The 18,029-nt window shown below is 36.2% G+C and overlaps 1 long non-coding RNA gene across 1 annotated transcript; it reads left to right on the plus strand.

Annotated features, from left to right (window-relative positions):
* Positions 1-1,935: 1,935 nt before the first annotated feature.
* On the plus strand, positions 1,936-2,882 carry LOC134657649 (uncharacterized). The gene is made up of 3 exons (XR_010097643.1): positions 1,936-2,034; positions 2,677-2,718; positions 2,868-2,882. It is a non-coding gene; the product is annotated as an uncharacterized LOC134657649 (long non-coding RNA).
* The last annotated feature ends 15,147 nt before the right edge of the window (positions 2,883-18,029 follow it).

An 18,029-nucleotide genomic window follows, 5' to 3' on the forward strand; every position in this document is an offset into this window, starting at 1 on the left:
TCAATATATTATGACTAGCTTTTGCCCGCGACTTCGTCCGCGTGGTGTTAGTAGGTAATCTGGGTAGCTTATTTTTGATCCAATCTGCTTTTTATCGATTCCCCGTATAAACTTCCACCCCCCTTTTCACCCCCTTAAAGGATGACTTCTGGTATAAAAACTACCCTATATCCTTCCCCGGGACTCATATTTCTATACCAAATTTCAACTAAAACGGTTCAGCGGTTTAAGCGTGAAGAGGTAACAGACAGACAGACAGCCAGACAGCCAGACACACTTTCGCATTTATAATATTAGTATGGATTAGGATAGGCTGTCTGTCTGTCTGTTACCTCTTCACGCTTAAACCGCTGAACCGATTTAGTTGTAATTTGGTATGGAGATAGTTTGAGTCCCGGGGAAGGACATAGGGTAGTTTTTATCCCAGAAATCACCCTTTAAGGGGGTGAAAAGCGGGGTGGAAGTTTGTATGGGAAATCGATAAAAAGCAGATTGGGTAAAAATGAAAAATTTTGTGTTTCACTCGGGGGCAAATTTTGTTTAACCCTCGTGCTTTGAAACCCTCGCAACGCTCAAGATTCCATTTTTCGAACCACTAGCTACGCTCGTAGTTCAATTTTGGAATCTTTCGCTTGCTCGGGTATCAATATTAGCACGAGCGGTTAAACAACAACTTTGCGCCCTTGTGAAACAAATAACTATTGTTCTACTTTTGCAGATGACGATTCTAGTGGAGAAGGAGAACAAACCATTTCTCTAGCACGAGAAGGTAATGGAGACATTTTTAAACATCTATTGTAATAATGGAGAAATTAACTTGTTATTTTATAGACGATATAAGCATATATCTAAGGACGGGCTAATGGGGCACTAAACATCGTACTAGTTCAGCGGTGCTACCCACGAATTCCAGCCAATCGTGCAGTCTAACGCGACTAGTTGCGACCAATAGCGCGCGTAATGCGAACTCGTCAACCAATCGCGCGCGTGATGCGAACTCATCAACCAATCGCGTTGTGGCGATTTCACACCGCTGTACTGGCCCCTGTCATGCCTCATTATTATTGCCCGTAAAGCCAGTCCCTAGATATCTATGTCAATGGCTATAAGCCTTTGAAATCCTTTTTTTTGTTATAAATGCTGTTTCTTTTCAGGTGATAATTTGGATGGTGAGTTAAAATATAAAAAAAAGAACAACTGATGGTAGCTAATTAATATTTAATGACACACACAATACTAAGTATACATGTTTTAACAAATAGTAAAGGAACATACCTAACTAAAAACTTGTCAAAATTTATCTGTGAAACATGTGTTAAAAAAAAACTACTTACCTGCTCTAAAATGTACCGACATTCCTGAAATAAAGTAAGAATAAATTATCAATATTTTAACCTAAACAAATTACAGAAAATCCAGAAAAGTACCAGAGGCAGCACAGCGCTAAATCAAAAAAGGGTAAGATTTTTATTATTTAAAAAAAATATTAATCATGAAGCAACCCAGAACCAACCAATCAAAGAAAGAAAGTAGAGGTTTACTTCATTAATATATTACACAACGAAGGCCGCAAAAATATCTGACACAATCTTACGTTCTAGCAGAATTATCAGTGCTTCACCCGTAAGAGTGGAGCGTATTACTGAGCCAGAACCCTTTTGTTTTGCTGCAATGCACACAGCATATTTCTTGATACATCTTGTTCCTGATTTTAGTTTTAGTTTGATATTGTTATTGTTTCTGTTCTTTCTGTCAATGTGTGTATTGTGGCAAGCTAATAAATGGTTTATCTATCTATCTACGTATTTGTAGAACCTTAAGATCGTGTCACATATTTTTGCGGCATTCGAAGACAATATTATTGCTGGTGACTGTACCTGTAGTTGCGCGGGCCCAGTTTGAAAGCTAACGACTATACGAGACTTGTATTTTCAGTGCCCGAATGGACGAGAGACTTAAAACAATACATAAGAATCCTGTCATCAAAGTACCCACGGGATGGAATGCTCAACCACATCAAACCTGTCATCAATGGTAAATAAATAAATATTATAGGACATTTTTTACACGAATTGACTAAGCCCCACGGTAAGCTCAAGAAAGCTTGTGTTGTGGGTACTCAGACAACGATATATATAATATACAAATACTTAAATACATAGAAAACAACCATGACTCAGGAACAAATATCTGTGCTCATCACACAAATAAATGCCCTTACCGGGATTCGAACCTAGGACCGCGGCTTCACAGGCAGGGTCACTACCCACCAGGCCAGACCAGTCGTCAAAGGTAAGATATCGTCACCATCAATATAATATATTATCATCATCAAGATTTCTTGGTGACACTTTTTAAATTAGCTTGTAAGTAATTGGTGAATAGAAAGTATTGTATATATGCATGACTTTTTGACATAAAATTATGAATAGATTTTAATAAATAATTATGAATTTGTAATACGCGCAATTATGATTATGTGATTAATATGTTTTCTTTAGTTAAGTTTATTTGCATGTAATAATGTAATTTAATTGGTATACCCACTTTAAAAAGTATTCCAAATCTTCCATCTATGGTCCAAAACGAGTCTAAGCCCCAAACTAGGCTGAGCCTGTATCTTGATGGGACTCATCAAAATCAGTTCTGTTTTTGCTACGGATTATTATTTTTCAGTTTTGGAACGCAATCATAAAGTGAAAATAAAAGATATTGACGGTAAGTTAATGAACCAATATAAATATAATAAATATGGGCTTACAAAAATCGGTTGTAGAATACAAAAATATAACTTGTTATTACCTATGTTTTTGTTTGCCCACAAGCAATTTCAGTCACCATGATATTTTATTTTTTGTTATTTACAGTTGACAAACGAGGTAAGTTTCAAAATCCAAAACCTATTGTATAATTTCTGGGGAGACTTTAACTGTAGATATAATTATGTGTGTTTTTAATAATTGTTTATAGGTAGAGTTAAGGTTACAATCAAGAAAGGAAGTAAAGTAAGTTAAGATTCTAATTTTAATTTTAAATAAGGGCTCATTTAGACGGTGAGAGAACTCGCATGCCAGTTTTATTACAATGCGTCATTTGATCGGTCGGTTGAATTGATGTAACCTCAATGGTCCGCAATGTAACTAAAATCGTATACGAGTTCGCGCGGGATTATTCCCACTAGTTACCACCAAGTTGTTACCAGTGGTAACTACTCGGAATTTTTTTCCCACCTTTTACCACTGGTAAAAATAATTCCCAGTAGTTACCACCAAAATTATGTTAGAGTTAAATACTAATAAAAACGGGTGTGTAATGCTTAATATAATTATAAAAAAACTATCATACGTTTGTTATAACGCCATTTGATATATTATTATATGTTATAATGTAATTTTTATTATACATTTCCTTTGTTATATTGTGATTTCATCTAACCTGTCATTGATATAATGCCTATTGTAATATAATTTTTAAATAATATATACACATCTGCTATAATGACATTTGTTATATTATATTGTTGTATAACGTAATACTTTATACAATTTTATCAAGTATAAATACATATATTGTATAATTTTTTTGTCATATTTCATTTAATAATAACAATAACATAAAAAAATTACATATTACTTCTTTTGCTACATATTTTATTCTAGGGGGGTCGCAGTTCTAACCTAACCTAACCAATTTTCTCATGGTTTTCGATACTGCGGGGGCCGCAGTTCAAACCTAACCTAAACCACTTTTTTTGCTAGGTATTTCATTCTACGGAGGGTCAAAGTTCTAACCTAACCTAACCCTCCTTTTGCTAGATAGTTATTCGTTTGTGTCGAGTCGCAGTTCCAACCTAACCTAAAAACCACTTTTTTGCTAGGTATTTCATTCTACGAAGGGTCAAAGTTCTAACCTAAACTAACCCTCCTTTTGCTAGGTACCTACTTATTAGTTATTCGTTTGTGCGGAGTCGCAGTTCCAACCTAACCTAACCCATTTATGTCATGCAACTATTATGCCACACAAATAATTATGCGATATCACTTGTTATAACAAATAATATGCTTTAGAGTATGTAATAATTATGGAAATGTATATTAGACGAAGTGTAAATATACCTTATGACCATTATACCAATAATAACATTATGTGTACCGTTAATTAGCTATTACGGTAGTATGCCATTCATTACGTTATTCGAAATAACGATATATCAAACTATAATATATAAAAAGTAATTATAAAAAATGTAATGCACCCAATAAAAACAGTATAAATATATATATGTCGGAGCGAGACACCAGAAAGACGTATTGCAGCATTACAGTTCATAGTTAGACGCCTGTATAAAATCCATTAGCAATGTTTGGCTACATATTATTTGCTTGTAACGGAATCATAAAGTTGCGTAGAGAGTAACGCCACCATCTATTGGCGTATTGATGAACTAAGATGACAGGTAGAAGGCTTTGGAACGTCAAGAGGGGTATCTTGAGTGAACGTAGGCACGAGCAGGCATTTTTGTCGTTATGTTGGTAGACTGGTCAGGCAGGTTTACCAACTTGAATTGGAGGCGGGAGCGGTTGGCTCCGCCGCTGGAACTGGCTTCCTGCTTCTTGATCGGACCGCGCTAGAGATCGGACGTTAGCCAAGCTCGTGCCTAATTCGCTACGTTCCTGAAGGCTTACACCTGAAGGATTATTCTGAAAGCTTATAGATTCTCACGTTGTTTAACCGTTTAGCTAAGTGTTTTATTCCAAGTGTTATTTTGATTTCTTATGTGCCATTAGAAGCTTACTTTTGTAAAATAAAGAAACTATGTGTTGTTTTGAAAAGATGTGTCCCGCCGAGTTTGTTGCCGGGTTAAATCTTCTCGGGTCAGAGGTGTAGGGTTGGAGCCGGTGTAGTTTGACTTAGTACTCAAATAATAGTAGGCACTAGTATGGTTAATGAGTCCGAATGTTTATTTCATGCGTAGGTAGCATACCTACTATTTTGGCTGTGAAGTAATACATCTAGGTACTACCCCCACGCGCCCACCGCCATCGGGACCATCTGTCGCCGATATCAGCAAGTGGGATGGATGCGGAGTTTCATGTATTGCTTACACAGCCACCTGGGAGCGTGGTGCATTTCTGGTGACCTACATTCCATAATCTGGACACGTGGTAAATGGTAAGCTCACGTGTCTAACCTTCATTGAAAGGTGAGTGCAGTTCATTATGTTATTTGGTGTGAATCATTGTGAATTATGATTGGGGCTGTCGAACAGTGGTCGTAACGTGACGTCATCTCTGGTATCGCCACGTTTCTTTATAATTAATTTTTGTAATCCATTTAAATTGAAGCGATCTTGAGTTATTTTGATTTGAAATCCATACTGTTAATTAAAACCAAGTATTAGCTATCACGACGTGATATCATTTCATCGCTCACTTGTGAATATACCCTCAATAATCGATTTTTCATGAAAATACAATTAATTTTTAAAATCCATTTAAATCTAAGTGATCTTAAGTTATTTTGATGTGAAAACCATATTGTTAATTAAAATCAAATATTGGCTGTCACTACGTGATATAATTTCATCGCTCACTTGTGCATCTACCCTCAAAAAATATTTTTTTTCATAAAAATACAATGCACCGTTAGAAATTGATCCTGCTGATTTGCCAATGCAAGCATTATGTAATCTTTACCCTGTAATGTTTAGTAATTAATAAAATTGCGACAAATTATTGCTCGTAATGCCGTGATAGATCACAAATCGTGTATACTATGGAAACATGAGCTACGCATATGAAAATTAATGTTACAGTGTCCTGCAGCCGGAGCCGAGCGAGCTTGCGGACGCCATTGCGCCCGTGATACAGAGGCGGCTGTGCAGTATCTTCTGTGCTGGAGATTTGGAAATAAAAGGACAGGTTTCGTTCTAATTGTTTATTAGTGAATTTTATTTTGAGTGTAATGGCGAAGCATAACAGTCGAACGTAACTAATAAGCTGTCACTTTTCGTATTGGCCCATTTTACCGTGTTACTTATTTTTGGAACACGTGTTTGTTTGTTCATGGAATTAAATAAAACGCACTCATTGAAGTTTAAATTTTATTCTGAGATTTTTGAAGTCCCGTATACATTGGAAACATGTTTTTTTTTGTGTCTGCTACCTTGCATTTCATAAATCTGTTGAGTTTAGCCTGCATACATGATAAACCTGATACCGTGCAAATGATGATTTCAGTAACAGCCAGCTATGTTGAACCACATCGTGTCTCTCGCAATCTGCCGCAGCAACGGCAACGGCAAGCGGAAAGGATCAGCCTCCGTGCTTGGGTTGGACCTCACGACCATCACCTTTGACTTGGTCGCGTGCATCATACTTTATTAAGCTGGTGAGCAGTTCCCATTTCGTTGGGATTATTTTGAGATGTTTTACTTCTGCATAGAAGTCTTGAGCGAGTTTCTGTTGTTAAAGCTAAAGAAGAAAGCTATCTTTAGTGATTTTGATCAGTAATGTTCAGTTTCAGTTGATCAGTTGACGCTGATAGTACCAATGGTTCTGAGTAACATGATTTAAAGACTTGTTCTTATTTTCTTTTTTGGAATTCACTGTTAACATTGTTTTGCTTTCGACGGACTGAAAGCTTGTACTTTCGTAGGACTGAAATTACGCCCGATGGACTGGGAACTACTGTTTTGCTTTCGATGGACTGAAGGCACGCCTGATGGACTGGGCAATACTGTTTTGCTTTCGATGGACTGAAAGTATGCCCGATGGACTGGGTATTGTTTAGTGACCGCATCAGAAGTGCCGGAGCATGTAAGAGGTGCACGTGGTCTGCTTTTTATGTGCAGAATGCTCTTTGCGAGGAGTAGCACTTACGCAGCTGAGATGGTTACTTCTGACGAGGGTCTGGTATCTGCCGAAGGACTGGCAATGCACCGAAGGACTGGTGTCGTTTTGTTAAAAATGAATTTCCGTTTATGTACTGTGTTCATATGAGTAAAATTGGAACTATCAATTCAGAATGTTATTTATTTTACGATGTCTTACAAAAATTTAGATCACATAAGACCAATTTTTTTTTTTTTTTTTTTTTTTTTGCCAGATAATTTCCCCGTAAATTGATATTGACGACAATAGTAGTGATACTGTCGAGCAATGAATTAGAGCTGTTGTGATTTGTGATTTGATGTTTGGGATTGTTCTGTTTTCACATAAATTTGAGAGTATCCGCCAGATGGAGGCGATGATTATTGGAGTGTATCCGTTAGATAGCGGCGATAATTACTGATGATTATTTTATTTAGTCGTTGCTCGATGGACTATTTTTGACTAGAGAATTGAGGATTGTTAAAGTAATCTAGAACAATTATTTTTTCTGGTTTGATTGAAAACAAAGTTTGATTTTAATAGTAATTTGAGTGAGACCCAAATTGTTGGTCAGGAATGACCGAGCGATGAGATACTGTGCTGTATGTTTTGTTTCAGTATCAAATGCATACACCCACACACGAGGACGTGTGTAACGCAGGACGGCCGTGTCGGAGCGAGACACCAGAAAGACGTATTGCAGCATTACAGTTCATAGTTAGACGCCTGTATAAAATCCATTAGCAATGTTTGGCTACATATTATTTGCTTGTAACGGAATCATAAAGTTGCGTAGAGAGTAACGCCACCATCTATTGGCGTATTGATGAACTAAGATGACAGGTAGAAGGCTTTGGAACGTCAAGAGGGGTATCTTGAGTGAACGTAGGCACGAGCAGGCATTTTTGTCGTTATGTTGGTAGACTGGTCAGGCAGGTTTACCAACTTGAATTGGAGGCGGGAGCGGTTGGCTCCGCCGCTGGAACTGGCTTCCTGCTTCTTGATCGGACCGCGCTAGAGATCGGACGTTAGCCAAGCTCGTGCCTAATTCGCTACGTTCCTGAAGGCTTACACCTGAAGGATTATTCTGAAAGCTTATAGATTCTCACGTTGTTTAACCGTTTAGCTAAGTGTTTTATTCCAAGTGTTATTTTGATTTCTTATGTGCCATTAGAAGCTTACTTTTGTAAAATAAAGATTTGAACGGTTTCACGTGATCTTTTATTTTGATTCAAATAATTTTGGAATAGTGATTAGTTATTTTTATTATTTAGTACTCAAATAATAGTAGGCACTAGTATGGTTAATGAGTCCGAATGTTTATTTCATGCGTAGGTAGCATACCTACTATTTTGGCTGTGAAGTAATACATCTAGGTACTACCCCCACGCGCCCACCGCCATCGGGACCATCCGTCGCCGATATATAAATATAGAGTGATTTTGAATTACCTAATAAAATGACTTGAAAAATAATCTAAATGGATTATTAAATTTATCCTTACATATATTATAGTTTTTGTACCAGTACCGGTTAAACAGTTTCAATATTTTTGGTCACTTTTAAGGCAGTTTCCTAAAACACTAATCGACTTATAATTATTTATTAAATCACTCTATATTTTATACTATACTATTTATATTGTTTTTATTAGTATTTAACTCTAATAAAATTTTGGTGGTAACTACTGGGAATAAAAATTCCCAGTAGTTACCAGTGGTAAAAGGTGGGAAAAAAATTCCCACCCATTAGTAGTTACCACTGGTAGCAACTGTAACTAGTGGGAATAATCCTTCGCGCGCTGTCTAAATGAACCCTAAGTTTATATATCTTATAATGAAAGTGACGGAAGCGAAAGAGGTATGTCAGGATCGTAGCAAGTGGAAATCCGTGGTCTCTGCCTACCCCTCCGGGAAATAGGCGTGATTATATGTATGTATGTATATCTTATACCTTTAACGAGCAATTCTTGTATGTATATATATTTATTTGTATATGTATAGGTATATGTCGGGGATCTCGGAAACGCCTGTAACGATTTCGATGATATTTGCTTTATGGGGGTTTCCGGGGGCGAAAAATTGATTTAGCTACTTGCATAGGTATTTTCTCTGGGAAAACGCGCATTTTTGAGTTTTTATATGTTTTCCGAGTTTTGCTCGGTCTCTCAGATAGAACATACGTACCTAATGTTAAATAAATTATAGAAAATTAATTGTTTCATGTGTTTGTTTTACAGGGAAAGTGAGTCATCCTATACAAGCCTTAGAAAATATCGTTGAAATATTTGATGTAATGCATCAACACATGAATAGTAATAATAAATAAAGCTTTGTGTAAAATTACATTCATTATTATCCAACATATTTTCTTACCATCCTTTTCCACTAAATGGGTGTGCACACACTTAATTTATTTTTACTAGACAGACAGGCGTATTCCGATTTTAATAACAGGGTATCATATTGAGAAAAAACATGTAAATAGTGCAAATAACGAAGTAACTAACTGTTTTGACGGCAAATAAACGATTTTTTTTTCTAGAAAATGCCTGAATAACCAAATAGAACCGGTGTTGATAAAACTCGTAAATACCTTCAGGAATTGGTGATAAAGCTGGTTTACTGAGACTCGGTGTATCTAGAACTAAACTTATAGTATGCAAGATATACATGCAAACTGAAATAAACCTACACAAATCTACTCGTTGGATTATCTTACAGTGTTTACTTACTTACAAGCGTGCAAACCTCAAAGCGGGTAAAATATAGAGAAATGTAAAATTTCCGCATCTAATGTTTGTGATACACATCAGTACCGCATTCGGAAATGAAAATTTAAGGACAATGTAACGCCAATCATATATCTGTACGGTCAAGTACGGTCAAGAAATTTTATTTTTGTTAGGTACACTGGGGTAAGTTCAAAAGCGTTTTTTTAAATGACAAATAACCCTCCTAGTCCTCCAGTCGACCACCAGCTTTCACCACTGGAGGGCTTCGTCCCTTTTTCTTTAATATATGACATCTATTTCAGTTTATAATTAAAACTTAAAAGCAAGTTTCATTAAGTGTTTTATTATCTAAAGTTTGAGAATGAAGCCACAGCGGTAAACATCAACCCCGATTTTTCCGACATTTCTTAGAGGAAGCCTCTTTGAACTGAACTGCACTGCGGTTCGCGATATTTGTGGTGTGGAAACGAAAATATGAATTTATTTTATGAGGAATAATATTTTCGTGGAAATTAGCTGTTTCTAGCTTTAAAAATGTGTGTTGGGATTTATTTATACTTATTCAAATAAAATATGGTCGAGAAAATTTAAATAGCTACTACAAATTACGGCACCTATGCAATTAAAACTGCACGAGGCCATGCGCTTGGCGGGGAACAGAACCCTATGGAGGAACCTGGTCTTCAACAGAAGGACATGATGTCACGATCCTCAGCATTGAGGGACCGACTGAAGAAGAAGACAAATAGCCAATCGATCATATTTGCCACAGTATTAGCAATGTCCCCTATCAAAAATAAAGACACTAACAAAACCGGCACATGAACTCTTACTGAACTCTGCACTGCCGAGAGCAAAATTAATTTTTGCTACAAGTGATTTAGGTACGTAAAAGCAAAAATTTTCGCACTGTTTTCAAGCAACAAAGTATATTTGTTGTTCAAGCGGAAGCACTGAGAGCAAAACATATTTCCAACCAAGAAAATCAGAACCGTGACAATTTTCGGTATCGTAAAATGGGATGAGTAGGGTTCGCGGGGAGAGTTGGGTTTTGAATGGGGAGAGAAGGGATGAAAGGGGGGTGAGATGGTATTTTAAGGCTACTGCTACAAAAATAATGTATTCCAATTTAAAATGGAGCTATAGTAATACTCATAATAAGAAAAATCGATCCAACAATCTTTCAAAATCACCTTTGTATTAAATCCCATCTCACCCCAATTACGAGGGACTACGGGGTGAGGTGGGATTTCCTGTTTATCGTCAAAGTTATGAAATGGAACTACCCAAAATAAAATAAAAACTAAAATACAAACGTCCGGAACACTTATTATATACACCATTCAGTTTGCATAATATGTAAAAATAAAATGTTATCGAGGTTTGAATGTCAGTTTTGCCCCTACTCACCCCATTTTACGGTATCTCAGAATTCTCAGACGGCAATGTCGTGAAGGCTGCTTTAGCGATGAAGTTGTTATAATTATCCGAGATCGTCGACAATCTTGTTATGCGAGATGATGTAGGGTAAGCGCGCCTCTTGCTGGCCGGATATTTTGATTTAGAACTAAAGTTTTCTTAAGGAAAATTATTAGGAATTTGTAATTTTAAGGGAATAATTATAATTATGTAGATAACCTTCAAAAGCTTGACATTCGACATAAAATATTTTCCTAATTTTAATTAGAACCTTATTATTTACTTTGACTGAAATTAATCGCGTATATTTAAAATTTAAAATTACCTCCGTCGTTTCTAGGACGGCATTGTCAAAATATGCCATAATTTATCGTTTTATACCGTACAATGGCCGAATTTATAATGTTAAATATTGTTATACGATCCAACTTTGCATGACGTTGGCTAAATCATTGAAATTATCGATGGAGCCATATTATTACCCAAAGATTTAATTGAAGTGCGATCATGAAGTAGTATCAGTTCAATTTCAAACCTTTACACATGTTTGAATCAGAATCTGCCTCTAGTGTCAACAACCGTCCATTTACCCCACGCAGCAGATTGCACCATCTTTCTGTTTATTTAATTCCGTAATCCTGAGATGTGCATGTTTTCCTCATAGCTACTGGGGGGATTATGATTGTGGACGACTCTTGTTTTGAGACAATTTCATGTCGTATTTAACCCTTAAATGCATGACTTTTTCTTTTTGCCCGAAATTAATATACCTATGTATCACATAACTGTTTGCCGATTCTAGGAAAAATAGTAAAAAAAAAATATAACTTCGATTTTCACTGCGAAATCAGTGTTAGAAGTTAAATTGGCTAAATCAGATTTATGTAAATATGTAATTTTCAGTAATAGATATATGAAATTTTTTACTACCATTAGAAAGGTACACTATTTGTGATATACATATGATAAAGTTTGTAAATATAAAATAATTACAAACACCGAAAAATCTGCCCAAAATCACATACTAAAAATCATCAACTTCCAGGTTTTTCTAAGTTTTCCGACATTTCGTCTATAAACAAATGTAATTTTTATAAATTAAAATACTGCGTAAATTTATGTAATAATTCGGAAAGTTTATTAGTTTTACTATTGAAATAATATACAGGAACAAATAGAATTTGTTTAACCCTTAATCTGTGAGCTGTCTAATGCTTTGTAGACATTTGGCAACACTATGCATTTAAGGGTTAAGGACACGAGTGCTTGTTTTTTTACAAGCTTTATTTAAATTTAAATTCTGCAAACTAAGTTACTTAATTTAGTAAAGTAGACCCACTTCCCAGTATTTGATTGAGCTAAAACTTGTCATGCCTAAATCCTAATGTAAGTTGAGTGCCAATTCAATATTATGGTACCCTCAAGCTGGCTACGTAGACAACATGCCAATCGCTAACGCTCCGTAGCGAACGAAGCGCAACTATCACTGTCACCCTAATATGGAAGAGTGATAGAGAAACACAAAGCGATTCGATGGCGATGCGATAGAGACTCTCACCTTGGCTAGTGTAAACGACCTGACTATGATGATAAGTAAAGGTAAAATACTTTATTTAATCAAATTAATTACAAAAACACGTTATACTTCAAGTAACCCTAACGACAGTCGCTGGAACAAGAGAGCTCTGAAGGTTGTGCTGCCCCTTTTATCGGCTCGGTATCCCCGCCGAAGTCTGCTGCCACTCCAGGTAGATGGAGCGGCGGCTACCTGGTCCTATGATGCAGCTCTCCGATAGATGGCGCTGTAGCGGCTCTTCGTAGTGTCTTCGTGAGCCGCTAGGTGGCGCTTTGAGCGCTTGGCGCCATATTTGCCAACACTAGGCCGCCAGATCTGATCACAGGAGGTGGCCATAGGATCATAGGTTTAGTCGCACACAATCACACATGCAGGAAAATAAAATTGGTCTCTCCTTTTCTCTAAAGTTTACAGGAACAATTATTTTCCAATTAAAGCTAATTGGAAAAGAAATTAACTCTAGTAGTATAAGACCACGAATTCCTTTGTGTCGATCGGTGTAAAATTGTCCTTTAATATTTACTAGCGACCCGCCCCGGTTTTGCACGGGTTAACAAATTATATATAAACCTTCCTCTTGAATCACTCTATCTATTTAAAAAAAACCGCATCAAAATCCGTTGCGTAGTTTTAAAGATCTAAGCATACATAGGGACAGACAGACAGCGGGAGGCGACTTTGTTTTATACTATGCAGTGATTTATTTTATTTCAAAATATGTAGATGTTTGAAATTACGACAGTCATACGCCAGAAATTTCTTTGTTCTCAAACTTTTCCTCGATCTTCACAGCTGACTGTACCTTTGAACGACAAAGTCAACGTTATTATTTATCATTACGTCTAAGAGTCTCATTGTCCCTCCCTCATTGTCTAACTTTCAATACCTTATCACTACTTGAAAACTGAAACGATGTTACTACACCGACTGTTTAATCAGAATCTCGACTTTATTGCAATTGAAATGAAGTTCAAATTTATAGAACTTCAGTTAGTTAGTTACGTCATTAATTTGTTAAAGAGTCACGTATTGACGAAAACTCGTGAAGTAAAGAGACAATCGATCATGATTCAGGGGTATATTCAGTCGTTTTGTCAACGGTAGATAAAAACCTATAGCTACAGTATGAATTTTATGAGATGATTTTTGAAGTGAAAACTTCTTTAGCGGCGCTGGGCACTTTTTGAGGTGGGTTAAACATGATAAACTCGAGACAGCGTAAGGCGATCACGTGACCGTAAGGGGCGTAAGGTGGCTACTCATAATTTACATGGCATTTAAATCAATAGAGAAAAACTCAATGTTATTTGATATTTATGTTGCGGACTCCTTTTCAAGACTCTTTACCTATGTTCAAATAATTTGACGTTGTCATGGCAGTATGTAAATGAACATGTCAATGAAAAAGTGTGATCTTATTTGAGAATGATAATAATATATAATAAATAAATAAAATACCTCCGCTAAACGTATGTATCGTGTTACCGGGCGTCGGTAACATAGTGAGGTGAGTTTTCACTTCTATCGGCACTCCCGGAGTGCAACCGTTGTTGCTTGTTTTGTACATAATATAATGTTCCTATTCCTATAATTTTTAGGTACAAGATACTAGCATTTTAAACAAAATATAGTCATAGTTCCAAATAGAGGATGACTACGCTAGAACGGGCCAGGCCGGGGCCGAGGCGTATGACATGTCATTTTCTATGACGGATGATCGGTGATCACGTGGTGCTTTCCATAGAAAGCGAAGCGCCGGAAGCTCGGGACCGGCCCCGGCCTGGTCTAGCTTGAGTCATCTTTAAATAATAAGATTTTTTTTTCCGATTTCTCTTTTGCCATGACAGCTATCAAAAATGTTACTCAAAGACAGCCGCAAATATCTGCAGAAATTCACAGCAGGAACGATGAAAAGGAACGGCCGCAAAATAAATATACCTATAATGAACCTAGGCCATTAATGAAACAAGGCAATTCATTAACCAACATCACGCAATAATTTAATGTGCAAAAATGTCTGCCATTTTATTTAACGAGTCCAGGAGCTCTATTCAGATTTAAGGCGCCGTAAGTTCAGGCCACGTAGACAACATGCCAATCGCTAACGCTCCGTAGCGAACGAAATGCAACTGTCACTGTCGCACTAATATGGAAGAGTGATAGAGAGACACAAAGCGATTCAATAGCGAAGCGCAAGCGATCGTCACTTTGGCTAGGCCGCCACGTTCTTCTGTCACTCCGTAATGGATGTGCGTGCTCGGGACCGCGGATATCATGTTTATGAATTTTAATTTGTCGTAAGTTTTAACAAAAAAGGAAACTCGACGAGTTCGCTCAAAAATAAAATTGCGCATTGTTAGAAGCAATTTTAATATTTTTAGCTTTTGTACATAACATTGTTAAAACTTAAAAGCTGAATCTAAAAATAAATAATAGGTACTAATCTTAATATAAAAATCCTAAAAAAATATCCCCCTGCGGCATGGTGCCGAAGATGCTGGCAGCATTTCCTCGCCGCACCGCTAGACTAATTCTTTGAGCGAGGAAGCTGCCAGCTCTGCTGTCATCGGTGACCTCTACTATTAATCTTTTGGATATTATTAGTTCCTTAATAAGCTTAAGGGCGCTTGTACCTTAATTAAATTTCAGAATAATCGCCTATCTTGGACGGAGATGAACACAATTCTTCAGAAGATATTTATTGTTACCGGCGGCTGATAATAAGATAATTCATGACAGCGCTTCTTGTCGATAATGATAAGTTAACCTCTCTACCTTTGATATTTTGAGTTCAATATAATAAAAGAAGAATACAGATTAAAAGTAAATAGATGTTTGTTTCTTTATGTATGTACTCAGAGTGTAATTTTAGAAGGAAATATCGTCTTACCTACTTATAAAATTAGTACATAACATAATGTACAGCTGTTTTATGTAGGTATAAAAATATAATAAAATAACTAAAGTTACCATAAATAATTAGACCAAAGTCCAGGTTAAGTGGTCCTCTAGAAAAATGATTAAAACTTCCTCCAGCGGTTGTAGGTAAAGGGTAAAAAAGTAATCACGTACTTGAGTATTAAGTGCCTTATTAGGAGTTAAAAATAGCCATGTTTTGTGGCACTTTTTCCCCTTTTCAGTTGAATAATACACAGGTACCTAACTTATTAATAGGAAAGTAGATGACCGGTTCTTTTTACTGTTACTTATTTATAGGCCATGACAAATTGATACTTATGTTATAACTAAACAAAAAAAGGTTTTTATCAAAAAAAAATATAATACAAGATTTTACCGCTGACTGTAATTTCCTTTCAACAGCCAAATATAACTCATCGAGACAATTCGAATAAACCCAAACAATGAGTTCTATTCGTTTTGTCAAAAGTTGACCGCAAAACATATGGTGATTATGGCGCAGTACAGCGCCATCTGTTTTGGATGCCAAACTAAGGGGCATGATTTTTTCTTAGATTTTACCTCTCTGTTACAAATTCATCTTTATAATAATATATATATTCGTATTCCTCTATTACAAATTTCAATTCTCTTTGCTACTGACAAACAAACAAACATTGCAGGTCAAATAAAAGCTTCAGAAAAAGTATTTTCACTTTTTGTAAAGATTCTGTAAAATGTTCTCTAATTCATGTCCTAAGAGGATTAAATCAATCTTTCTACAATGTGCTTCAGTACAAACAGCAACACTCTTAACTGTCCATCTGTGGACCTTATGCCTTTTATAATAAGTTTTACGAACTGTCAGTTATCAGTATGGGCGATGGTACCACAGACATAGAATCCGCGCTCACGCTTGACAGACAGCTTAAATGTGCGAAAGGGAAGCCATCACGTATATGAACATCCCATGAGTGCGAAAGAGTCAGACTACCAATGAGAAAACGTAACCACTTTTGAGTTTGAAGACGGCCGCGGACGGCCAAGAGCGTATCACGGTAATTTTCAAATTGAAAAATATACACGGATTAGGACGAATTAAATAAAGTAATTCGGTGAAGATGGTGTCTTGTAGTGTGCCGGGTTGCAGTGTCACAGGGCCAAATAATCCAAGCAAATACTAATTTCAGAGGATTTATGATATTCCGAGCGAAATTTTCATAACGATATTTTGTCAAATTAACAGCGTAAAAAGTGTAAGAAGCCGGTTTATACAGTTCATTATAAGTTTTTCTTTCTTTGTGTGCTAATATTTTATCATATTAGTCTATAATTTAAAATATTTTGTGTAAACTTAAAAACATAATTTGTTACTTTATGCTAGGGCTTGACAAAATGTTCATATGACAGTATCGATAACTTGTCGGTATATTAATAGCTATGTAATTATTTCTTCACAAGACATCATTAAGATATTAGCTTTTATAACCGACTTGAAATAATAACGAATGTTATAACTTTTTGAAGGAGCTCATGTTTAGCAATAAATTTAAACTTCACTTTCCAACACAGTAAGAGTTACATTAAGATAAATCTGCAAGGATTTTGATAGCACACGCAGTGCAAGTGTTATTTATACGTCTTAATGTCGTAGAATTTTAACGTTTAAAATAACACATTTGAAAAAGTAGTCGATAAAGCAATCAAACATCGACAGATTATTAATGTGTTGTAACTTGACATCACTATTTTTGATCTCACATAGACAATTTACGCACACACTTGCATTTCATTTTTGGTCACACTTTTGAAGATTGACAGTTGTTCTTGTTCATCTAATTCTATGGATGGTACAAAGATAACGATGACTTTGCGTAACTCGCGAGCCATTTAAATTGTATCGAATTGTACCTCGCTAAAGGAATAATACTTGAGGATACCATTTATCAAAATCAGGATAAAGCATACGAACTTTCTATTTAGGTACCTAACAAATTACACAACAATAGACATTGGCACTTCTCTACCGAAAAAAACAAAGATAAAACCATATTGTTTAGCCCTTCACATAAATCACATCAGAGTTGCAGAAAATGTAGTAGGAGCGGTCGTTATACTGATTTTACAAATTGTTTAAGTTATGATACGACTCACGAAATCTATTTCGTGTCTCGTGTGGCATGTCGTACTCTAGTACGGCATGCCTACCCAATGCCCAGTGCTTTCCGCGCGTATTTTCGCTTTTATTAGGGCGAGCGATTGCATTATATCAATCACTACATGTAGAGTATAAAACAAAGTCGCTTCCTGCTGTCTGTCTGTCCCTCTCAAGTAGCATTTTAAGCTGTATAAAAGCTGTATATAAGTTTATTTGTACACTATAAGCTGTACACTTAGGATTGGATTGGCCTCTTGGTTTAGGTATTTCGGTAGGTGGCACCTTATATTATTATTTTTCTGAAGTAAAGTAGATATTACTCGCACCATATTTCACGCAAGTTACTCATATTCCGTTGTCGGAAAACAATCT

The sequence above is a fragment of the Cydia amplana genome, chromosome 20, assembly GCF_948474715.1.
Source record: "Cydia amplana chromosome 20, ilCydAmpl1.1, whole genome shotgun sequence".
Lineage (NCBI taxonomy): Eukaryota > Metazoa > Arthropoda > Insecta > Lepidoptera > Tortricidae > Cydia > Cydia amplana.